Source organism: Mustela erminea, chromosome 21, assembly GCF_009829155.1.
Source record: "Mustela erminea isolate mMusErm1 chromosome 21, mMusErm1.Pri, whole genome shotgun sequence".
NCBI classification, from domain to species: Eukaryota; Metazoa; Chordata; class Mammalia; order Carnivora; family Mustelidae; genus Mustela; species Mustela erminea.
Window position 1 is genome coordinate 13805903 of NC_045634.1, and position 25615 is coordinate 13831517.

Consider the following 25615-nt stretch of genomic DNA (forward strand, 5'->3'; position numbering starts at 1 on the left):
GATCTGAGTTCTATTTGGGCACTGCCACTGATTCACCATACAATCCCTTAGACATCCTATTACCTCCCTGGATGAGAGTTTACTTATCTCTAAAGTGAGATGATGGAACTCAGGGATCGCCAATATTCCATCAGCCCTGACATGCTCTGATCAGGGAAATATCATTCTTACCAGTGTCACTGAAACTGTCAGCTGCTTCCTCCAAGATCCATCTTTCTCCTCCTCCTTAGAAACAAATCCTGATACTTTTAGCAGGGCACAATTTTTCCTGGAATAAAAGAGGACATTTCTCAGTTTTCTTGTAGCAGAGTGTGGTCATGGAACTAAGATCATGTTATGGAACTAAGATCATGGAACTAGGTCAAGGTCATGGAAATAGACAAGTAGAAGCAAATAAGTTGCATAGGACCTTAGGAAGGCAGCTTAAATGGATCCCATGCCAGCTTTTTCTCCTTAGGTCCAAGACTCAGATGTGGTTGCTTAAGCCACAGAAGTCACGTTGGACCATGAGTTGACCTTGAGAATGAAAGTCACCGCCTAGGTGATAGAACAAAGAAAATATCTGTCTCCCTAATGATACCACCTAGTCCCCACAGATGTCCTGGAGGCTAGTTTGTGCTGTTTCTTCCTGAGAGAGAAGTTTGCATCTCTCTTCTTTAGGCAATGACAATTTTTTTTTTTTTCTGTTCAAGGCAGCTATATTGAATTCTAACTGATGCAGTCAATAAAATGTGATTACTTGTTGTTGTAAAATAACTACAACTACCAAATATTTTGTACTTAGTACATGCCAGACATAGTGCTAAGTGTTTTATGGACACTTTCTGATTTGACTTGTACAATGAGAATACTTATGAGTTAGGTATTATTACCTATAATTTACAAAAGGGGAAATGGCAACTTAGAAAAATTAAACAGCTTCGGGGTCATGTAGCGAATGTGACAAAGCCTAGATTCTACACCAGGTTGGGATGACTCCAAAACTTACTCTCTCAATCAATATCATCAGTTTAATGCAGTCATTATTCCTTGAGGGTAAAAGATGCACAAAGAGCACAATGTTAGCCAGTGTTTCTAGAAAGCCTTATAGAATCATCAAGACATTGGGGTGCCCAGCTGGCTCAGTCAGAGGAGTGTGCAATTCTTGATCTCAGGGTTGTGAGTTTGAGCCCCATGTTGGGTGCAGAGATTACTTAAAATAAATAAGTAAAAAAATAAAAAAGAAAGAATTGTCAAGGCATAGACGACATTAAATGCAGTCTATTCCCTGAACAAAATGAGGAGACAAAGGTCCATCATGGCCACTATAGCAGGGATAATGATAACTATCCCCAAACCTTACCTACGTCAGTCATCAAACATTTTGCCTTTATAAGAGATTTTAAAAGTAAAAATAACAGCATCTAATACCAAAGATTATGTTGTTATTAAATATGGCAATACATGAAATGTGCATAGTAGGAGATCAGCTTTCACAGTGGGTGCTCAAGAAATGGTCCCAGATGACATTATTATTTAAAAAATCCATAGGGATGTTGTGAAAATTGGGGGGATTCAGAAATATCAGGCTCAAGCACAACGTGTGTGACTTGATAACTACGTGAATACTGAGCAGTCATTTAACATTTTAGCAGTGAATATTCTAAGGAATAGATGACTTATCTTACAGAATTCTAACTGGGGACCGTGTCTTTCAAGGGCCCTTCCCAACGACTGACACAGTTTAGAATCCCAGCAAGTGGAAGTATTAATACTCTTACTGTTCTCACAGGACTCAAATAAACTTACTTGCCAAAAAAGTTATTTCCTTGTTGGTCTACAATCCCCCCACAGAAGAGAGTGTCTGTGGCCAGGGTGGCTGAGCTCCAGCAGCAGGGGCTGTGGCCCGCAGCCTGCTGGCCCATTCTGCTGGTCCTGCCAGATTGCTCTGGAATTTAGGTTTGTCTCCTCCAATTTCTGATTCTCTCCATGTCTTGGTTTCCTCTCTGTCTTTGTCCAGTAGCCAATGCCCTGTCAACCTCAGTGGGGCAAGAGGAGGGCTTTGCCAGGCTCACAGGAAACGCAGAGCCTGACTGAGGTGGGCGAGGGGTGGCGGGCTGGTCCTGGCTGCGCACAGGGCGCGCTCCATGTGAGAACACTGTCCTCTGAGAACACGGTCCTCTATCTCTGTTACTCATTCTCTTGGCAAATTTTCACTTTCTGGAAAAACGTTTTCTGTAGATACCAACTAATATGACAGGACAGATGGAAAACAAGGTTTTTCTGACCTAAATATAAGGTCTTTAATTCATTTTGACACTAACAATTTATTTAGAACTCTGTTCGAAAGTAGCACCCCCGCCCCCCAGATCGCACCATCTTCAAAATGTCCCACAAAGTTCCAAACTAGTAAAAAAACGTTTCCCCGTCCCTCCCTACTCCCTTCCCCTCCATGTCAGGTTTTATCTGAGGTTAAAATATCCATAGACCACTTTTCCATTGTAAAATTCCCAAATTTGTCCCCATCCTTGATGGAAAACGGGTGACTCTAAACTCCTGCTTCTGGGCTGCTAGGGATGAAGGGAGGCCCTGGAAGCCTGGGGACAGGTGCTCATTGTTTCTGTGTCAGAGCTCTGCTCCCTCAACCTGCTGCCCCAGGAAGGCATGCTTTTCCTGTGTGGGCGGGAGCTGCAGGGGTCTGAGCAATCTACAAGAGACCATATGAAATAATTTTCCCAGGTACCAGAATAAGCACTTAGCCACGCATTGCACTGCTTTTCAAAGAGGGGAGTCCTTTCTTGTTTCCTAAAGGCCATTTGAAAACACCAAACAAAAATTAAGCTGTTGATGCATGTAACAAAGCCTAAGCAAGGAAAAAGTCCTTTCAAAAAGATGGCAGTTTTTTGGAAGTGGGTGTTGGCTCTGCGTGGGTGCGTCTTTAAATTGTGGTTCGAAATCAATGTCAACTTTCTTTGATAATAAGAAAGGTTGATATTACTACAACAGGAAAAAAGGGTAGAGCATTTGGTGGTTGAATTATGCTTCCGTTCTTTTTTGTAATTGTGTTCTTTGAAGGGAAATGCTAAGTTCTGTTGAGGTTTTTTGTCGAAAAGAATTTCCAAAGACCTACCTTGCTTGAGTAGTTCTCCCTCTTGTCTGTTCACAGTGACCTAGAATTACCCTCCTGCCCCTGCGAAGATGAAACCCTAGTGGTGTTTGCTTCGTGCAAGGTCACTGCATATTTTCTTTAGCTTAAGGCGATGACGCTTTTCTAAAATCATCAGTTAATTAACCAATCTGGGAAAAGAATATTTTCATCTCTGTTCTCTGGGCTTTCTCTAGAAAAAAAAAATGCTCGGTGATGGAACTCATAAAAACCAGTATTTATCTCTGGCTTTCCTCTGCTCTAAAATGTTGCGTTAACTTTTAAAACAGTAAAAGATTTCTAAGCCAGTTTATACCTTGACTTCTCTTAGAACTGTCTTAAGACTGGTCTGGACATGTGGTTTCTATGCCCATGCAAAATGCATTAAGTGCCAAGCCCTAACACCAATGCCCTGTCTTTCCATGGCACATTTTGTCCAGCACACTGGGTGGAAGACGCAGCTCGTAGGATTCTAGGTAAGCAAATGGCAGCCTTGCTTTCTCTTTGCTCTTGGGCATAAGTTGGTTGCAGTCTTAGTTATCCTCACTGGGGGAGGACCTCCCAGAGGACCCCTCAGGACCACATTCTCAGATTTCCCCATTTCCTGGCCCCTTCTTTCCCATCCACCTGTGTACTGTAGACTGGCCGATGTCTCCCATTCCCAGCATGCTCCTTTTCTTCTTTTAAAGATACCAATGTTGATGATTTACAAGGAAGTAAAATGGCGAATACGTTCTCATACTTTTCAAGTGAGATGGCAAATATGGGAGAGATAAGGGTTAAATGCTTACTTTAGACAAAACTTGACTTTGGACTTTTCATACTTTTATTTATATGTTAGCTCTTATGTATGTGGGTCAAGGTAAGGGAGAGGAAGGAGGCTGGTGGCAGAGGATGGAGTGAGTGTTTACTGCAGAGAGCTGCTTTCTGATGCAGCTCCAAGACTCTGGGTCTGGGCAGAGCTGGGCAGCAAGCTAGCTCCACACTCAAGCAGACCCTACTCTCCGCCTATCCTCCCTCCCCCGTCTCTCTGCTCTTGACTTTAAGCATTTTCTCTCGCTGCCAGTGGGCATTTAGTACACTGGCTCATTTTCCATGCCCCCCCTCCATTTTTAAATTTTTTTAAAATCACAAACTGGAGTGAGGGGAAATAGTCATTTTGGGAAGTTAGTCCTTTTCACAAGGTCGGTTTGTGCCTATGACCCAACTGAGAAGACAACAATTTGAGCAAATGATCGCAATTAATTCAAAAAAGAAAGAATGAGGCTTAGCTCATAATGACAATGGGCAATTTGAGTAATTAAAATTGTTTTAGAAAAGCATTGATTTCTTTTAAATTAAAATAATGTTCATAGCAGCAATTGGCCACAGTTGCCAAACTGTGGAAAGAACTAAGATGCCCTTCAACGGACGAATAGATAAGGAAGATGTGGTCCATATACACTATGGAGTATTATGCCTCCATCAGAAAGGATGAATACCCAACTTTTGTATCAACATGGATGGGACTGGAAGAGATTATGCTGAGTGAAATAAGTCAGGCAGAGAGAGTCAATTATCATATGGTTTCACTTTCTTGTGGAGCATAAGAAATAACTTGGAGGACATGGGGAGATGGAGAGGAGAAGGGAGTTGGGGGAAATTGGAGGGGGAGACGAACCATGAGAGACTGTGGACTCTGAGGAACTAACTGAACGTTTTGGAGGGGAGGGAGAAGGTAGGTTGGGGGAGCCTGGTGGTGGGTATTGTGGAGGCACACATTGCATGAAGCACTGGGTGTGGTGCATAAACAATGAATTCTGGAACACCGAAAAGAAATTAAAAAAATAAATAAAAATTTTAAAAAATTCAGACATATAAACTTCAAAAAAATATGCTCAGAAGCTTATATATATTTTATATATATTCAAATAACTTTTTGTTATTCAGGCCTTCTCATTTTAAACCATTTGTGAGTTGACTTTCCCATTTATGCTAGATGTTCTATATCTCAGAATAATAATTGAGAATGCCCCCATAAATACTTTAAATTTATGAGACTCTCTCTCACTAGCTAAACTATAATTCCTTTAGTGTAACAGTTGAAGAAATGCACTGTAGAATTCTAGAGAAAACAGTTCTTGGCTTTAACTTCTTTATGTTCAGCAGTCTTATTATTGTCAAAATTCCCCAAATTAAAATGCAAAACTCAGCTTCTTAGCTGGGCTCGCTTACTTAACCTTAATAAAATATAAGGGTCTGTTTCATTAATCGGAAACATACCAGACACAGTGCATGAATTTTATCTTCCACTTTGTCTTTTGTATTTCAGAAGGATGATGATAATAATAATAATAAAAATCCTTGGATTTGGCAGCCAGACAATTGTGTTCCCTTTGTTTCTATCATGTTCCTATGTAAAATGAATTTCTCAGACAGACTAAATGCCTTTAGGGGCAAAAATTCCAATGATCCTCTCCCCTGGAAATCTTTAAAAATAGAATAAACTTTCATGTGTCTGGGTGTGGTTTGAGCACAGTCTGTCTTTGGCTGAGGGATGGTTTAGTTGACCTACTGATGTTGCTTTAAACCGCATGATCACTTAGGGGGAGAATTTTCCTTTAATCCTGCCAGATTTAATTTATCCCAACAATGCTTGTGCCTATGGAGGTAGTAAAACAAAAAGAGGGTGCAATCTTCTTTTCCATTGTAAAGTCATACAACAGTTTTTCAAATTTGAGAAAGTAAGATTAAATCAAGAAAATGCCGGATTTTTTCCCCCTACTTAAACTTCTCCTGAAAGACATGAAATTTGAGAGATAGCAGGCTACTTAAGACAGTATGTTTTCAAACAATGGGACCAAATCAGCAAAATGGAACCATATGCTCCATGAAGACCACCTTCATGTTCCTTGTATGAACCTGAAGCTGGGAGTCTGGACTGAGGTGGGGGGCACTGACCATGCCAAGGTGTGCTGATGGGTGCTGACCATGCCAAGGTGTGCTGATGGGCGCTGACAAGACCAGGAGTGGGAGAGGGCTGGGGAACATGGTTTCACAGATATGGTTACCACCTGTGTCAGCCCAGACCCTTGTAATGCACGCTTTGCCTGTTTGGCTGCGGAAGTCTGAGCAATTCACAACAGACCATCTGACCACCCCCCAGACATGGTGTGGACAGCCACAAATTCCCGAGCTGTCCAACTGCCCCCTACCCTCTCACCTGGAGTAATTTTATCATGAAAGTTTCCACTTTTCTCAGAGAGCCCAAAAGGAAAAAAAATAGTGCTATCATGTTGGTTCACTGATCATTAATACACACAGGTACACACACACATGCAGAGTCAGACACACATGGGTCAGTTTTTTATAAAACTGTACTTTTATCTATAGTCAAATTCTAAGGCACATTTATTCAGGTGTTTGCCAAGTCCTTTTCTTTCTCTTTCAAAACAGAATCCAAAGTTTATTTTAACAGTCAAGCTTTCAGGAGGTATTTATTTACCTGCAAATACACCCACTGTATCCATGCAAATCAGTGTTTTTTTAGTGAATTTATAAACTGTGTATCATCAGTACAGACCAGCTTTAAAATGTTTCCATCACCTCAAGAAGTTCCCCATGTCCATTTGGAGACAATCCTCTCTCCTGTCCCCAGCCCCAGGCAAGCACTGACTGCTTTCTGCTCCAGAGATACACTTGTTCTAAAAATTTTACACAAATCAAAGAATACAATAGGAGGTCTTTTTTGAATGCTTCTTCCACTTAGTACGTTTTTGATGTTCACCTGTGTTGAAATATGTTTGTTCATGCCTTTTTATGGCTCAACAGTACCCTAATGTATAGATAGACATTTTTTTTTTTTTATCAGTTCACTAGTTAATAGACATTTGGGTTTCCAATTTTTGGCTACCATGAATACACTGCTGTGAACATTCAGGTACAAGTTTTTATGCAAATGTAAGTTTTCATTGTTCTTGGGTAGAGAGCCAAGGGTAGGATTTTTATGCCATATGCTAAGTTTATATTTAACTTTTTTTAAAGAAACATAGTCTTCCAAAGTGATTGCATCATTTTACATCCCCTTCAGCAATGTATGAAGGTTCCAGTTCTTCCCTGTCAAGGCTTCCTGTTGCCTGGATTTTGATTCCAGCCATTCTAGAGGGTGTGTAGTTGTATATCATCATGATTTTGATTTGCATTTACCTAATGATTAATGACCTTGAGCATCTTTCCAAGTGCTTGCTGGACATTTGTATATCTTCTTTGGACAAATGCCTATTTACATCATTTATCCATTTTTAAATTAGGTTGAATTTTTTTTTTTTATTACTGAATTGTAGATGCTATCAACTGAAAGAAAGCCAACCTCAAAGTAGGTTAGTAAATGCTTTACTCATTGTCCTACTGAGGATGGTAGCCAGGAGAGAGTTTTTCACATTGCTCTGAAGAACTGCTCTGAACCTTCTTAGGTATAGATTATATATGTAAGAAGGGGAAGGGGTATATATGCTTCCAAGCAGTTCTCCAAATATTCGCATGTCAAAAGGTATACTTTTTGTTTGGTGGTACAAATTAAGGTTTATTGATTTCCTCATAGACATATGAAAGACCCTTAGGTCATCTTAATAAATTATATTTCTATCATAACTGATTGTTCAAAAATATTATTTGCATGCTTTCACTTAACTGATTTTCCAGTTCTTCCTGTTTTTTTTTTTTTTAAGTTTTTATTTTAATTCCAGTTAGTTAACATATGATGTTCTGTTAGTTTCAGGTGTATAATAGAGGAATTTAACAATTCCATACATTACCTGGTGCTCATCACACAAGTACATGCCTTAATCCTCATCTCCTATTTCATCCACCCCCCCACCCTCTCCCCTCTGGTAACCATCAGTTTGTTCTCTGTGGTTAAGAGCCTCTTTCTTGGTTTACCTCTCTCTCTTTTACTGCCCTTTGCTCATTTTTTAAAAATGTAGTTTTTTAAAAAGGATTTTATTTATTTGACAGAGAGAGCAAGAAAGCACAAGCAGGGGGAGTGGCAGAGGGAGAGGGCGAAGCAGGTTCCCCACTGAGCCAAGAGCCCAATGTGGGGCTTGATCCCAGGAACCTGGAATCACGACCTGAGCCAAAGACAGATGCTTAGCCAGACAACCAGGCACCCCTTGTTTTTTTTTTCTGAAATTCCACATATGAGTGAAATCATATGGTATCTGTCTTTCTCTGACTTATTTTGCTTAGCATAATACTGTCTAGCTCTATTCATGTCCTTGCAAATGGGAAGATTTCACTGTTATTTTTTTTCCCCCTCTGATGAACGTTTATTCTTGCAAGTCTGCATATAGAATTGATATATAAGCATGGGTATCTTATCTAAAAAGAAAAGTATTCAAGATCTCTATATAGAAGAAGTAATAAAACCCAAGATTAAGATGTTTTAGTCTACTAGGAAGAGGCTTATGCATTCCTACTTTTTATTTTTTATTTTTTTCAAAGATTTTTATTTATTTCTTTGACACAGAGAGAGATCACAAGTAGGCAGAGAGGCAGGCAGAGGGAGAGGGGGAAGCAGGCTCCCTGCTGAACAGAGGGCCCAATGTGAGGCTCGATCCCAGGACCCTGAGATCGTGACCTGGGCTGAAGGCAGAGGCTTAACCCACTGAGCCACTCAGGCATCCACATTCCTACTTTTTAAAAAGAAATTAAAATTCAATTAATTAACATATAATCTATTATTGCTTTCTGGGGTAAAGTTCAGTGGTTCATCAATCTTACATAATATCAACGCTCATTACATCATTTGCCTTCCTTAATGTCATCATCCAGTTACCACATCCCTCCAACCCCAATCCCTCCAGCAACCCTCAGTTTGTTTCCTGTGATTAAGAGAATCATATGGTTTGTCTACTTCACAGATTTTGTCTTTTATTTTTTCTTCTCTTCCCCATGATCTTCTGTTTTGTTTCTCAAATTCTACATATGAGTGAGATCATATAATTGTCTTTCACTGGTTGAATTCTTTCACTTAGCATAATACTCTCTACTTCCATCCATGTTGTTACAAATAGCAAGATTTCATTTTTTTGATGGCTGAGTAGTATTCCATTGTATATATATACACCACACCTTTATCCATTCATCTATCAAAGGACATCTGGACTCCTTCCATAGTTTGGTTACTGTGGACATTGCTGCTATAAACATCGGGGTGTAGGTGCTCCTTTGGGTCACTACATTAGTATCTCTAGGGTAAATACCCAGTAGTGTGACTGGCTGGGTCATAGGGTAGCTCTATTTTCAACTTTTTGAGGAACCTCCATACTCTTTTCCAGAGTGGCTGTATGAACTTGCATTCCCACCAGCAAAGATTTTATTTCTTTTTGTTGTCTGATTGCGGAGGCTAAGACTTCATAAGACTATGTTGAACAGTGGGCATCTCTGCTGTGTTCCCAACCTTAAGGAAAAAGCTCTCAGCTTTTCCCCATTGAGAATATTCACTGTGGGATTTTCCTAGATGGGTTTTTATGATATTGAGGTATGTTTCATCTATTCCCACACTGTTAAGAGTTTTAATCAAGAAAGGATGCCATACTTTGTCAAATGCTTTTTCTGCATCTATTGAGAAGATCATATGATTCTTGTCCTTTGTTTATGTATTGTATCATGTTGACTGATTTCTGGATGTTGAACCACCTCTGCAGCCAGGAATAAATCCCGCTTAGTTGTGGTGAATAATCCTTTTAATGTACTGTTGGATCCTATTGGCTAGTATCTTGGTGAGAATTTTTGCATTCATGTTCATCAGGGATATTGGTTGTAATTCTCTTTTTTGGTGGGGTCTCTGTACGGTTTTGGGATTGAAGTAATGTTTGCCTCAGAGAAAGAGTTTGGAAGTTTTCCTTCCATTTTTATTTTTTGAAACAGCTTCAGAAGAATAGATATTAATTCTTCTGTGAATGTTTGGTAGAATTCCCCTGGGAAGCCATCTGGTCATAGACTCCTCTGTGTTGGGGAATTTTTGATGAATAGTTTCAATTTCCTTACTGGTTATGGGTCTGTCCAGGTTTTCTATTTCTTCCTCTTTCAGTTTTGGTAGTTTATACATCTCTAGGAATGCATCCATTTCTTCCAGATTGCCCAATTTGTTGATATCTATTTGCTCATAATATGTTCTTATAATTGTTTGTATTTCTTAGATGTTAGTTGTGATCTCTCCTCTTTTAGTCACAATTATTTTTATTTGGATCCTTTCTCTTTTCTTTTTGATAAGTCTGACCAGGGATTTATCAATCTTATTAATTCTTTCAAAGAACCGGGTCTTGTTTTATTGATCTGTTCTGTTCTTTTGGTTATGATTTCATTGATTTCTACTCTAATCTTTATTATTTATCTTCTCCTGCTGGGTTTAGGCATTATATGCTGTTCTTTCTCCAGCTCCTTTAAGTGTAAGGTTAGGTTTTGTATTTGAGACCTTTCTTATTTCTTAAGAAAAGTTTGTATTGCTATATACTTCCCTTTCAGGACTGCCTTTGCTGCATCCCAAAGGTTTTTGAACTGTGGTGTTTTCATTTTCATTTGTTTCCATCATTTTTTAAAAATTTTCTGTAATTTCCTGGTTGAACTATTCATTCTTTAGTAGGATGCTCTTTAGCCTCCATGTAATTGAATTCTTTCCAACTTTCCTCTTGTGATTGAGTTCCAGTTTCAAAGCATTGTTGTCTGAAAATATGCAAGGAATGATCCCAATCTTTTGGTACTGGTTGAGATCTGATTCGTGATCCATTATGTGATCTTTTCTGGAGAATGTTCCATGCACTCGAGAAGAATGTGTATTCTGTTGCTTTAGGATGAAATGTTCCGAATGTATCTGTGACGTCCATCTGGTCTTGTGTGTCATTCAAAGCCATTGTTTCCTTGTTGATCTACTGCTTAGAAGATTTGTCCATTTCAGTGAGGGGGTGTTAAAGTCCCCTACTATTATTGTGTTATTATCAATGTATTTCTTAATTTTGCTATTAATTGGCATATATAATTAGCTGATCCCATTTTAGGTTCATCAATATTTACAATTGTTCTATCTTTTTTGTTGGATAGATCCTTTAGTTATGATCTAGTGTCCTTCCTCATCTTTTCTTACAGTCTTTTGTTTAAATTCTGATTTGTCTGATATAAGGATTGCCATCCCAACTTTCTTTTGATGTCTAATAACATGATAAATGGTTTTTGACATCCTCACTTTCAATCTGGTGGTGTCTTTGGGTTTAAAATGAGTCTCTTGCAGACAGCACTTCAATGGGTCTTGCTTTTTTATCCAGTCTGATACCCTGTGGTTTTGATTGGGACATTTAGCCCATTTTACATTCAGAGTAACTATTGAAAGATCTGAATTTAGTGCCATTCTATTTCCTGTAAAGTCACGTTTCTGTATATTATCTCTATTCCTTTCCAGTCTATATTACTTTGGGCTCTCTCTTTGCTTAAAGGATCCCTTTTAATATTTCTTATAGGGCTGGTTTGGTGATCACAAATTCTTTTAGTTTCTGTTTATCCTAGAAGCTTTTTTTTTTTTTTTAATCTCTCCCTCTACTTTGGAAGTGAGTCCAAGATAGCAGAGGAGTAGGAAAACTTAGTTTCATCTGGTCCCAGGAATTCAGGTAGGTAGCTATCACATCATTCTGAATACTTGCAAACTCAACTGGAGATCTAAGAAAAGAATAGCTAAAACTCTACAAATTGAAAAGCAACTACTTTCTGCAAGGTAGGAGGTGCAGAGAAGTGAATCCAAGGCAGTATGTGGGAAGATAAACTGGGGGGAGGGAGCCTCCATAACCTGGCTGCCAGAAAGTGATATAGTAGCAGAATGCAAAATCAGAACTTTTGGAAGTCTGCTCATCTGAGGGATGTCCCTGCCTGAAAGGTGCTCAGATCACAAAGCAGGGGCAGAATCTTAGATGAGACAGTGGGGTCTCAGTAACCCTGGGTCCACAGGAAGACCAGGGATGCCTGAGTACAGCAGAATTCCAGGTATTGGAGCCTGGGAGCTGGCTGCAATCAGCAAGTCCAGGAGTGGGCTTTCAGCTCAGGTTGCCATAAACCATGAACTATGGCACAGTTGGGTGACTGGTCTTCAAGCCAAGGCCCAACCAATGGCAGAACCAGCAAGAACCCCCTTCCTCCCCCAGGAGAAATTGTGCAGGAGCATGCTGTAGGAGTCTTCAGGGTTTGGAGACTTGAAATGGGGTTGAGTGCCTGAGATAGAAATGCTTGGTCACAGGCTGGGTTAGCATAGAGTGAAGATGGAGACCAGGAATACAGGAGTGATTGACTACTTTTCCCTGAGGGTGCACTGAGGAGTGGTTTCCCAAGTTTTTGCCTCGGGGGGTTGGAGACTGGGAGGCTGCCATTTTCATTTGCATCCTCTAAAGCTGCACAGAAAGCCTTCAAGGAACAAAAGCCACATTGAGCAATCTGGAGCAGATTAGTTACCCTGGTTCCCTAGCAAAGGAAGTGCAATTCCACCTGGGGTAAAGACACTAGAGAATCAATGCCACAGGCCCCTCCCCCAGAAGATCAGCAAGAACAGCCAACCAAGACCAAGTTTACCAATCATTGAGAAGTGCAAAACTCCAGTGCTAGGGGAATATAATATATAGAATTCATGGTTTTTTCACACGATTCTTTAGTCTTTCAATTTTAATTTTTTTCTCTTTCCTTTTTCAATCAACTTTTTATTTTATTAGCTTTAAAAAAATCTTTAATTTTTATTTTTATAGTTACAGTATTTCCTTTCATTGTATTTATTTTTGTCTGTCTGTCTTCCTTCCTCCCTTCCTTCCTTCCTTCCTTCCTTTACAATTTTAGGATGCAGTTTCTTCTAAAAGACCAAAATAAACCCAGAATCTAGTGTATGGCTCTGTTCTCATTTGTCTGATTATATTCTCTTGTGGGTTTTTCTTTCTTTCTTTCTTTTTTCCTTTCTTTCTTTTCTTCCTTCCTTCCTCCCTCCATCCCTTCCTTCTCCTTCTTTTTGTTGAAGTATTTTTAAATATTCATCATTACAATCACGTTCTGTCCTTCCAAAGTATTTAATTTTATTTTTGTGTATATAAAAGTTTTTCTTTTTTTATAATTTTGAGATGTAGTTTCTTCTAACAAGTCAACCAAAATACACTCAGGATATAAAGTATTGCTCTGTTCTCTTCACCTGTCTCCTTATAGTCCTCCTTTTTCCCCCCTCTTTTAATTTTCATTTTTAGTTACATTCTATCCTTTCATTATATTTAATTTTATTTTTGTACATATATAAGTTTTTCTCTCTTTACAATTTTGGGATCTAGCTTTCTAACAAACAGATCAAAATACACATGGGTCCCAGTGTATTGCCTTATTCTGTTCACCTGTCTGATTATAGTCTCTCTCTCTCTTTTTGGTTTCGGGTCTCTTCTGATTTGTTTAGTGTCTATCTCTGGGGTCATTATTGCCATTTTAGTTTTTTGTTCTCTAGTTCCTGTATTCTTCTCTGGACAGAATGACAAGGTGGAAAAACTCACCTCAAAAAAGAACAACAGCCAATACTGACTGCCAGGGACCTAGTAGGTATAGACATTAGTAAGATGTTGAAACTAGAATTCAGAATAACAATTATAAAGGTACTAGCTGAGCTTGAAAAACACATAGGAGATACTAGACAATCCATTTCTAGAGAAATAAAAGAATTATAATCTAGTCAAGTCAAATCAAAGAGGCTATTAATGAGATGCAATAAAAATGGAGGCTCTAACTGCTAGAAGAAATAAGGTAGAAGATAGAATTAGTGATATAGAAGACCAAATGATGGAGAGTAAAGAAATTGAGAAAAAGAGAGATAAATAACTATGGATCACAAGAGAAGAATCTGAGAGACAAGTGCTACCATAAAGTGAAACAAGTTTCACTTTAATAATTGGGATTATTGGGAATAATTGGGATCCCAGAAGAAGAGGAAAGAGGGTGGTGCGGAAGGTATAGTAGAGCAAATTATAGCAGAGACTTCCTTAAACTGGAGAAGGAAACAGGAATCCAAACCCAGGAGGAACAGATCCCCCCTCAAAATCAATAAAAATAGGTCAACCTCCAAACATGTAATAGTGAAATTTGCAAACCTCAGAGACAAAGAGAAAATTCTGAAAGCAGCTTGGGACAAGAGGTGTTTAACTACAAGGATAGAAACATTGGCAGAAGACCTAGCCACAGAGACCTGGAAGGCAAGAAAGGACTGGCATGACATATTCAGGGTGCTCAATGAGAAAAATATGCACCCAAGAATACTTTGTCCAGCGAAGATGTCATTCAAGATTTCATTGTTTTTTTATGGCTGAGTAATAGTCCATATATTCCACTTCTTTATCCATTCATAAGTTGATGAATACTTGGGCTGTTTCCATAGTTTTTCTATTGTAGATAATGCTGCTATAAACATCAAGGTACATGTAGCCCTTTGAATCAGTATTTTTGTATTCTTTGGGTAAATACCTAGTACTGCTATTCCTGGGTCATAGGGTAGTTCTATTTTTAACTTCTTGAGGAAACTCCATACTGTTTTCCAGAGTGGTTGCATAAATTTGAATCCCCACCAACAATGTTAAGAGGGTTCTATTTTCTCCATATCCTTGCTAAAACTTATTCCTTGTATCATTGATTTTAGCCATTCTGACAGGTGTGAGATGATAGTTCATTGTAGTTTTGATTTGTATTTATCTGATGATCAGTGATATTGAGTATCTTTTCTTGTGTCTGTTAGTCATCTCGATGTCTTCTTTAAAAAAAAGTCTAATCATGTTTTCTGTCCATTTTTTAAATTGGATTATTTATTTTTTTGGATTTTGAGTTTTATAAGCTCTTTGTATATTTTGGATAATAAACCCTTCTCAGATATTTCTTTTGTAAATATCTTCTCCCATTCCATCTGTTGTTGCCTTTTAGTTTAGTTTTTTTTTAAGTTTTTTTTGTTTTTTGTTTTTAAAGATTTTATTTATTTATTTGACAGACAAAGACCACAAGCAGTCAGAGAGGCAGGCAGAGAGAGGGGAGAAGCAGGCTCTCTGCTGAGCAGAGAGCCCAATGTGGGACTCGATCCCAGGACCCTGGGATCATGACCTGAGCTGAAGGCAGAGGCTTTAACCTACTCAGCCACCCAGGAGCCCCGCCTTTTAGTTTTGTTGATTGATTCCTCTGCTGCAGAAGCTTTTTATGTTGATGCTGTCTGAATAGTTTATTTTTGATTTTTGTTCTCTTGCCTCTAGAAATATACCTAGAAATAAATTCCTAAGGCTGATGTCAAAGAGGCTACTGCCTGTGTTCTCCTCTTGGATTTTCATATTTTCATGTCTCATATTCAGGTTTTTAATCCATTTTGAATTTTTTTGTGTGTATATGGTGTAAGAAAGTGATCCAGTTTCATTCTTTTGCATGTAGCTGTCCAATTTTCCCAACATCATTTTTTGAAGAGATTTTCTTTTTCCCATTGAATATTCTTTCCTGTTTTGTAAAGTTTTATTGTTGTGGGTTTATTTCTGGGTTTTCTATTCTGTTCTGTTGCTTTAGGTGTTTATTTTGGTGCCAATACCATACTGTTTTGATCACTACAGCTTTGTAATATAACTTGAAGTTCAGAATTATGATGTCTCCAACTTTGCTTTGCTTTCCAAGATTTTTTTTTTTTTTATTCTTTGGGGTCTTTTCTGGTTCCATACGAATTTTAGGGTTGTTTGTTTTAGCTCTGTGAAAAATGCTATTGGCATTGTGATAGGGATTGTGTTAAATGTGTAGACTGCTTTGGAAAATAAAGATATTTTAGCAATATTTGGTCAGTCCATAAGCATGGAACGTTTTTCCATTTCTTTGTGTCATCTTCAGTTTCTTTCATCAGTGTTTTATAGTTTTTCAGAGTATAAGCCTTTTATCTCTTTGGTTAGCTTTATTCCTTGGTATCTTATTGCTTTTGGTATAACTAAATGAGATGGTTTCCTTAATTTCTTTCTGCTGTTTCATTATTAGTGTATAGAACTGCAATAGATTTTTGTGTGTGGCTTTTAAATCCTGGAACCTTACTGAATTCTCTTATCAGCTCTAGCGGTTTTTTGGTGGAGTGTTTCAGGCTTTCTCTAGAAAGTATCACATCATCTGCAAATAGTGAATGTTCTGCTTCTTACTTGCCAATTTGGATGCCTTTTATTTCCTTGTGTTGTCTGGCTGCTGTGGCTAAGACTTCCAGTACTATGTTGAATAACAGTGGTGAGAGTGGACATCCTGTCTTGTTCCTGATGGTAGAGGAAAAGCTCTCAGTTTTTCCCCATTTACGATGATATTAACTGTGGGTGTTTCATATATGGCCTTTATTACATTGAGGTATATTCCCTTTAAACCTACTTTGATGAGGGTTTTTATCATGAATGGATGTACTTCGTCAAATGTTTTTTCTACAACAATTAAAATGATCATATGGTTCTTATCCTTTCTTTTATGAATGTGCATTGACTGACTTGCAAAAATTTAACTACACTTGCAACCCAGAAAGAAATCCCACTTGATCATGGTGGATGATTTTTTTTAACGGATTGTTAGACTTGGTTTGCTAATATTTTATGAGTATTTTTGCATTCATGTTGATCAGGAATATTGACCTATAGTTTTTTTTTTTTTTTAAGATTTTATTTATTTATTTGATAGAGAAAGAGATCACACACAGGCAGAGAGGCAGGCAGAGAGAGAGGAAGGGAAGCAGGCTCCCTGCTGAGCAGAGAGCCCGATGCAGGCAGGACTCAATCCCAGGACCCTGGAATCATGACCTGAGCCAAAGGCAGAGGCTTTAACCCACTGAGCCACCCAGGCGTCCCTATAGTTCTCTTTTTGAGTGGAGTATTTATCTGGTTTTGGTATCGGGATAATGCTGGCCTCATGAATGAATTTGGAAGTTTTCCTTCCTTTTCTATTTTTTGGAGTAGTTTGAGAGGAATAGGTATTAACTCTTCTTTAAATGTTTGGTAGAATTCCCCTGTGAAGTCTTCTGGTCTGTTTTTGGGGAGTTTTTTGATTACTTATTCACTTTCTTTGCTGGTTATTGGTCTGTTCAAGTTTCCTATTTCTTCCTGTTTCAGTTTTGGCACTTTATATGTTTCTAGGATAAATTCTTAGAATTTCTTTCAGATTAATTTATTGGCATATACTTTTTCATAATATTCTCTTATAATCTTATTTCTGTGGTGTTGGTTGTTATTTCTTCCTCTCATTTGTGATTTTATTTATTGGGGTGATTTTTCTTTTTGATAAGTCTGGCTAGAGGTTTATCAATTTTATTAATTTTTTTCAAAATTAATAGCTCCTGCTTTCATCGATCTATTCTCTCTCTTTTTCTTTTGTTTCAGTATCATTGACTTCTGCTCTAATCTTTCTTATTTCCTTCCTTCAGCTAGCTTTATGCTTTATTTGTTGTTCTTTTTCTAGCTTCTTTAGGTGTACTGTTAGGTTGTTTATTTCAGATTTGTCTTGCTTCTGAAGGCAGCAATATATTTCCCTCTTAGGAACAAAAGTGGTCCTAAAAGGTCCTAAGACTGTTTTTTCATTTTCATTTGTTTCCATATGTTTTTTTATTTCTTCTTTGACTTCCTGGTAGTGGAAGTCTGGTGTTTAGTAGTATGTTGTTTAACCTCCATGTATTTGTGTTCTATCCAAATTTTTTTGTGGTTGACATCTCATTTCATAGTATTGTGGTCAGAAAAGATGCATGTTATGATTCCAATCTTTTGTATTTGTTGACACTTGTTTTGTGACCTAATTTGTGATCTTCTGAAGAATGTTGCACATGCACTTGAAAAGAATGTGTATTCTGTTATCTTAGGATGGAATGTTCTGAATATATCTGTAAGCCTACATGGTTCAGTGTGTCATGCAAAGCTACTGTTTTTGTATTGATTTTCTGTTAGATGTCTATCCATTAATGTCAGTGGGGTGTTAAAACTCTCTTCTATTATTGTATTAGTATCAATTAGTTCTTTTATGTTTGTTATTGTTTTAGATATTTGGGTGTGCCCATGTTGGGTGTGTACATATTTATGAATGTTAGATCTTCTTGTTGGATTGTCCCCTTTACTATGATGAAGTACGCTTATTTATTTCTTGTTATAGTCTGTTTTGAAGTCTTGTTTGTCTGATATAAGTATTGCCACTCCATCTTTCTTTTGACATCCATTTGCAGGACAGATGTTTCTCTATTCCCTCACTTTCCATCTGGAGGTGTCTTTGGTCTAAAATGAGTCTCCTCTAGGCAGTATATACATGGGTCCTTTTTTTTTTTTTAAATTTTTTCGGTCCATTCTGACACCCTATGTCTTTTGAGTTTTTAGTCCACATACATTCAAAGTAATTATTGATATGTATTTATTGCCATTTTATTACTTATTGTTTCTAAAGATTTTCTCTGATCCTTTCTTGTCTTTGTCACTATTGATCTCTCTTTTGCACTCAATCAGTTCCCTTTAATATTCATTGCAGACCTGGCTCAGTGGTCATGAACTCCTTCAGTTTTTGCTTGTCTGGGAAACTCTTCATCTCTCCTTGTATTCTGAATGATAGCCTTGCTGGACACAGTATATTTGGCTGCAGATTTTTCCCATTCTGCACTTTGAATTTATCATACCACTCCTTCTGTCTTACCAAACTTCTGTTGAGAAATCTTCACGTAGCTTTACGGATCTTCCCTTATGAGATAAGGACAACTTTCGGCTTCTAGCTTTTAAGATTTTTTTCTTTATCACTTTATTTTGAAAATTTACTTACAATATGTCTTTGTGTTGGTCTTCTTTTGTTAATTTTGATGAGAGTTCTCTGTGTCTCCTGGATCTGGATGTCTGTTTCCTTCTTCACATTAGGAAGTGTTCAGCTATTATTTCCTTAAATAAATTTCCTGCCCCCTTTCCTTCCTTCCTTCCTTCCTTCCTTCCTTCCTTTCTCTTCCCACTCCCCCTCCTCCACCCCTCCTTCTCCCTCTTTATCTCCTCATCCTCCTCCTCCTTCTTCTCTTCATGGAAGAATTCCTATAATACAAATATTATTTTATTTGGTGGAGTCACCATGTTCCTAAGTCTGTTTGTGTGTTCCATAATCCTTTTTCTCTATGCTCAGATCCATTATTTTCCATTATTTTGTCTTCTAGGTCACTAATTCATTCCTCTGTTTCTTCTAGCCTGTTGTTGATTGCATCAAACCTGTTTCAATCTGATTTATTGCATTCTATATCTCTGATGAATTCTTTTTTAACTCTTTTATCCCCTGTGATAAGGATGTCCCTGATGTCTTCTAGTCTCTCCTTAAGGCCAGTGAGTATCCTCATGATTTTTGCTTTAAATTCACCCACAGACATATTACTTATATCTGTTTTGCTTAGATATCTGGCCATGGCCTTATCTTGTTCTTTCATTTGGGATAAATTTGTCCATTTTTGCCTTTTGTCTTAGTCTCTGCCTTCTTCTGTGTATTAGAAAAGTCAGTTATGTTTTCTATTGCTGAACATAATGTCTCTATGAAAAAGATATCATACAGTGTCCAGGGCCTGGCACTTCAGGGGATGTCTTCAGTGTGTTCTGAGTGTGCTCTGCTCTTGTGTTGTGGATGCTTTCCCCTTCAGGCCAGTCATCTGCAGAGGCTCTCCTCGCCTGTTGTGGGCAGTGTTTGGTCCTTGGCCTGAACATGTCAAGTTTTAAATAGTCTGATACCACTTCTATGAGAACTGAGGTCCTGGAGAACTCTCTGGTTGGAAGATGTGGTGGTGGCAGGGTTTGTGTTAGTCTTCCGGGGGAGGTGCCCAGTGCATGAGACAGGGAAACCTGACTGAGGGGGTAGTGCCAACGAAGTACAGGGGATGGGGCTTGGTGTAAGCAAGTTAGGTAGCCAGTATAGGTGCTAGGCTGCTTCCTGCAGGTGGTTCTATGTTTTTGCTGAGGAGTGGGGAGGGAAATGGCTCTAGCCAGCTCCTTTGTTCCCAGAGAAGCATCTCCATGAACACTGCCTCTCAGACAAATGCACCAAGAAATCGAATAAATTCCCAGCTGTGTGTCTCAGATGTTGTTCAGATCACTGTTTCCATGCTGTCTGTTTCCAGATTTTTTGCCTGCCCTCTCTCCAGGAACAGCAGAGTGCATTCCAGTTTCTATCCTAGTCAAGTCCACTGACCTTTATAATTCTAGGCTTTAAGACCCACTGGTTCCAAGACGTCATGAAATTCAGTGCCTCTTGTTTTCCAAGCCAATGGCTTTGGGGGAAGTGTTTTCCTTATGTGTTCCACTGCATGCTCCCCTCTTCTCTCTTACCCTTCTCCATGACTAGAGCTTCCTCTCCTCCACAGCCCCTGTAATTGCTATGTTTCTCCCTTAACCCATGTCTCTGCACTCCCTAACTTCTTCAATGTATCCTCTTCTGTCCCTCTAGTTGGGGAGTGTGTTCTGTCTGTCTTCAGGTCTTTTCCTGGGGTATTTAGGATGATTTAATGGTTATCTAGTTGTATTCCTGGGATAAGACAAGCCTAGAGTCCTACTCCACCACTGTCTTCTCTCTCCTATATTCCAGTTCTTCTTGTTTTTGATATCTTCTTGAGGTCACATGAAAGGGTCACAGAAGGTTGACATCAGCTACCTACTACAGTTTTAGTGCACAGTTTTCTTTATAGATTCTGGATACAAATCTTTTTTAAGATATATGATTTGAAAATATTTTCTATCAGACTGGGGCTTGTCTTTTAATTTTAATGGTATCTATAAAAAGACAAAAGTTTTAAAATTTTGATGAAGTCTAATCAATTTTTCTTTTATAGGTCATGATTTGAATGTTACATCTAAGATAGCTAACACAATTACAAAAATATTTTATCTCACATTTCCCCTAGAATTTTTATAGTTTTATCTTTTATATTTAGGTCTATGACCCATTTTTAGTTGTTGGGGTTTTTTTTGTATGTAGTATAATAACTTAAGATTATTACCTGCTTTCTTTGCATATGAATATCCAATAATTCTATCACCATTTGTTGAAAAAGTTATCCTTTTTCCCCACTGAGTATCTTTGGCTCTTTGTCAAAAATTGAGTGACAATAAATATAAAGGTTTATCTCTGAACCTTCTATTCTGTTCCATTGATCTATATGTCAATTTGATGCTGGTCACACTGCCTTGGTTATTATAGCTTTATAATAAGTTTTGAAGTTGGGTGGTGACATTCTCCTTTGTTCTTCATTTTTAAGTCATTATCCTGTACTGCTTCTTTAACTGTAGGCAATGGTTTAATATCCACCTTAATTTCCAATCCCAAAAAATTTATTGAAAAGGAGACTGTCTTTCCTTTACATCTCTATAATGTGTTAGGATCTTCTTACTGGCTCATATATAAGTTAGTTTTTGTAACATAACATACCATCTCAAACCTAGTGGCTTCATAGAATACAAATTTATGTAGCTAACAATTCCAGGAGTCAGGAATTAGAGATGTGCTCAGCTGAGCAATTTTTTTCCTCATGCTTTTTCATGTGTCTGTATTCAGCTGCCAGTCCCTTTGGCAGTTCTACTTCCGGGGTTGACTGGATGTCAGCTGGGGCAATGGTGGGTAACTAGGTCATGTGCTTCTCATCTTCTGTCAGACTAGCCTGAGCTTGTTCCCATGGCAGCAGAGTACCAATACTAAGTGGGAAAACTTTTCATGTCTCTGCTAATGTCTCTCTTGCTAATGTCCAATTGGTCAAAACAAACAACAAAGCCAAGACCAATGTTAATTTGGGAGTTCCACCAAAAGTGAATACAGGGATGTGTGAACTAATTGAAGGCATTGCTGGGGTCAGTCCACCACAGTTTTTGGCAGCCTGGTGGAATTAGCTGCTTTGAATATGAAAAGAACCAAGTTTCTGGGGATGAGTCAAACCAAAGTCTAACAAACCAGTTATTTCACAGCAGCAGTTTTTGGTCCTTAGGACTTCCTTTTCCACACATTTCCAATCCATCTAGTCTACATCTCAGAGACTAAAGATACAGAGAAATAAAATGGCTCCTTATAATTTTCCTTAGGACCACAAAACTTTTAGTTTGGGGAAACTGTAAGAGCTCAAAATATTTCTTCAATAAGAACATTTAGGGGGGCTCCTGGGTGGCTCAGTGGGTTAAGCCGCTGCCTTCGGCTCAGGTCATGATCTCAGGGTCCTGGGATGGAGTCCCACATCGGGCTCTCTGCTCAGCAGGGAGCCTACTTCCTCCTCTCTCTCTCTCTGCCTGCCTCTCTGCCTACTTGTGACCTCTCTGTGTCAAATAAATAAATAAAATCTTTAAAAAAAAAAAAAGGAACATTTAGGAACCTTCAATGTCAACTCTTCCTACCTTAACATGATTTACTTTCAGAACAGAATAATTTTAGAGATCTTAGTGATCATACAGATCAAAACTGAATGTTGTACCTTAGAGTTTCATGGAAGGGAAATTTTTGTCTTTACATGACAAAATCTAAACATCAGGTCATCCTGACATTAGGATTCATCACTTCTGTATAAATAAACAAATCACAAAAGTGTTTTCCTGTATTTTTCTGGAAAGAAATTATAAGGAGCTACTAGGTTTTGGGTAGGAGGTGAAGCTTTAGTTCCAAATTCATAAGAGTCAAAATTAATTCATTAGTGTCTTTTTCTTCATGCGATATGGGTCACCATCAGCATTAGCGTCCCTGCTGCCACTTGCTGTTATGAAAACAATTAGAATATTTTAGCAAATGTGTGGAATTGGGAGTAAATGAGAGGAAGGAAGCTGCATGGTCTATGCTCTGACCAGTGAATTAAGATGACCTCCTGCAAGTCTTTGGTGACTAGTTTCAGCGTGTTAGAACAGTAGCTCTGGGTTAAAAATGTTACTTGGGCCAGCCAGGAAATCTCACCATGGTTGATCTCATATTGAAAACAATAATTCAGCAAATAGTTTACAAATAAGATCTCTTTGAAAATTGGAGTTGATCTGAGTTGGCTTTATTTCAGAATATACAGATAAAAGCTGGATTTATGCGGGAATTTAGATAAGACATTTTGGCTAAACTGATCAATTAATTCACTTCCGTGCCGACAATGTAACCAAGCCTCCTTGATTTCCTCCTCCTTTGACAAGCTTGTTGATTAAAATTATTATTTTAGCATATTATGGTGGGATTGTGGCTACGGAATTGGACCTAACAAATCTAAGTCACGGCCAGTCGAGATCACTGCAGGTGTCTAGGAAGAAACTTTCTTAATGTTGATTGTGCTGGCTGTCATTATATAGAGAAGCTTCATAGGAAATGAAGGGTTGTCCTTGGTCTGAGATAGGTGTAATGGCTGCCTTGTAGAATGGTGGTTTCACTCAATCACCTGCAGGCTCTGGACTCCTTTTAAATATGTGGATGAAATAAGAAAGATGCTGCCTGACAAAGATGAGTGGCTTTGTTAATTAAATTGCCAGTGGAAAATTTATGAGCTTTAATTAGTATGAAATAAGCCACAGAAATAAAGATAGTGATTAAAGCCTGCTAATCTGATTAGAATCACAGCCTGTGTGGTTCCAGGCTACCTGACAATAGAGACTCGTCAGGCCAGCAGAGGCTGGGAAGACTCAGGAACCTGTTTAGAAGAAAGGACTTGCACCCAAACCTGGAGCTGCTGATGGGTTGCTAAATCATTTGGTGAGAAAATGCCTGAAAAAACCCTGAAAAGCAGAGGCATTGTGGAATTGATAAAAGCCTTCTTTCTGGGAGGAAGCCTATAAAATCCATGACCACCTGGAGTGAAGGGAACTGAATCCAACTTCAGAGCTCTCACTAGCTGAGCAAGATTTTGCCCAGCCTCTCAAAGCTTCACACTTACAAAACGTCTGTAGAGTCAAAAGATTGTGAGCTGTCCATACTTTCTTTATTCAGACCCCCACAATGAAAGCAGCGTCTGTTTGAGACATTTAGACAAAGAATACCCAAGTATCTTGTGTATGGAGAGCAATGTTAAATCCAATGCAGTACAAATCACACCATGAAAGTATCCCGTGAATCCTCTCCAATGTTCAATTTCTTGGTCTAACTTCGTATCAGACTAATTTTAGAATATGAGTGTAGATAGATGGAAACTTTCCACTTCTCTTCCAGCAATTCCCAGTTCTCCCTGCCCTATTTTCGGGTTTGTAAAGCTTCCCATCACCTCAAAGCCTGCTTGCGAACACTGGTCATGTGTCTCCATTATTTCCTCTGTGTGCCACGCAGAGCCTTGTTTATGAGGCTTTCATAATATTTAGATCGTTATAAACTAACAGAAACCATAACAAAACTTCACTTTTCAAACAAATCATAACCGAAGATGTTAGAAGATATTCAATTATAAATTAAATAAAATGGCACAGTTTATACTGACTTAGGGTTTTAATATTTGGCATCAACTCTTTTAAATTTTTAATCCTTTGGTGCGGGCTTGTTATAAGAAAGGATTTTCCCTTGGTGTCACAAATGCTGAGACATAAGAAGAAATTTATTTTAAGTGGCTAGTATAATGATAGAAGGTTATGGCCATTTCAAATCAAATACATTTTAAAAAAATAGACATTTTTATTGTCAATTTGAGAGCATAGATTTTAGCCACAATTGTGTCACCCTGCCTATTGAAGTGATTTAGTTCAAAATAAACCAACATTTTTCACTATAGATTTTTCATTAAAAATACCTGTTAAGACAAAAGAATTTTCTTTGGTGCTTATGGCTAGAATACAAAACAGTGGAATGAACAAATGCTGAAATATACTTGGATTAAGTTCATTAGTTCAATTCCTTAAATGTCTCTAATTCATTAATCATAAATCACAGTATGGAATTTATGGCCATCACAAAAGATGACATGAAGTTGAATTTTGGTTGCACTGCTATGTATGTGGTAACAGAAATTTTTTCTTAGCCAATGAATATTTGTTGAGAACCCCAGAAGATGCATTATCCTGTCCTGTATGTTGGTATCTTTTTCAAGGAATAGATATGATCTGGTGATAGAATACTTATCTTTCTTAGATTTTTAATAGAGACAGCCTGATAATGGGTGTTCAATATAGACATTTAGAGTCACAAACAATAACTAGGTAGAACATTGATTCTTTTAGTTCAGAATCTGTTCTCCCTCCCTCCCTTTCTTCTGAGTCTGAAAGCCCTTAGGTGGGGCTGAGCGAAGTAGGCACCGCTCAGTGGCAAAGGCAGTGACACGGGACAGGTACTGTTGCTTGAGCAGGTTGAAGGTGGTGTTTGCACTGACTGGGGTAGGTGTTGAAGCCCCACTGAGAGGTGCTGGGATGAGCAGGTTTTCTTCACCTGGAGGAACAAGTGAGATGCTTATGGAAATGCCAGCAAGAGATGCTGGAGTCAGGTGAGTGAAAAGACCTTGCTGCGAGGAAGCAGAGGCTTAGGAGGCTCACTGCTGGGTAAAGAAGACGGACTGGTAGAGGAGGAGAAAGTCCA

At 38.4% G+C, this 25615-nt stretch overlaps 1 long non-coding RNA gene across 1 annotated transcript in view; it reads right to left on the reverse strand.

The window, feature by feature from the left end:
- Positions 1-214: 214 nt before the first annotated feature.
- The window catches only part of LOC116581733, a 124371-nt gene continuing 98970 nt past the window's right edge, over positions 215-25615 (reverse strand). Inside the window, exon 3 of the long non-coding RNA XR_004282203.1 lies at positions 215-268. This is a non-coding gene — a long non-coding RNA (uncharacterized LOC116581733). The remainder of the gene's footprint in view (positions 269-25615) is intronic.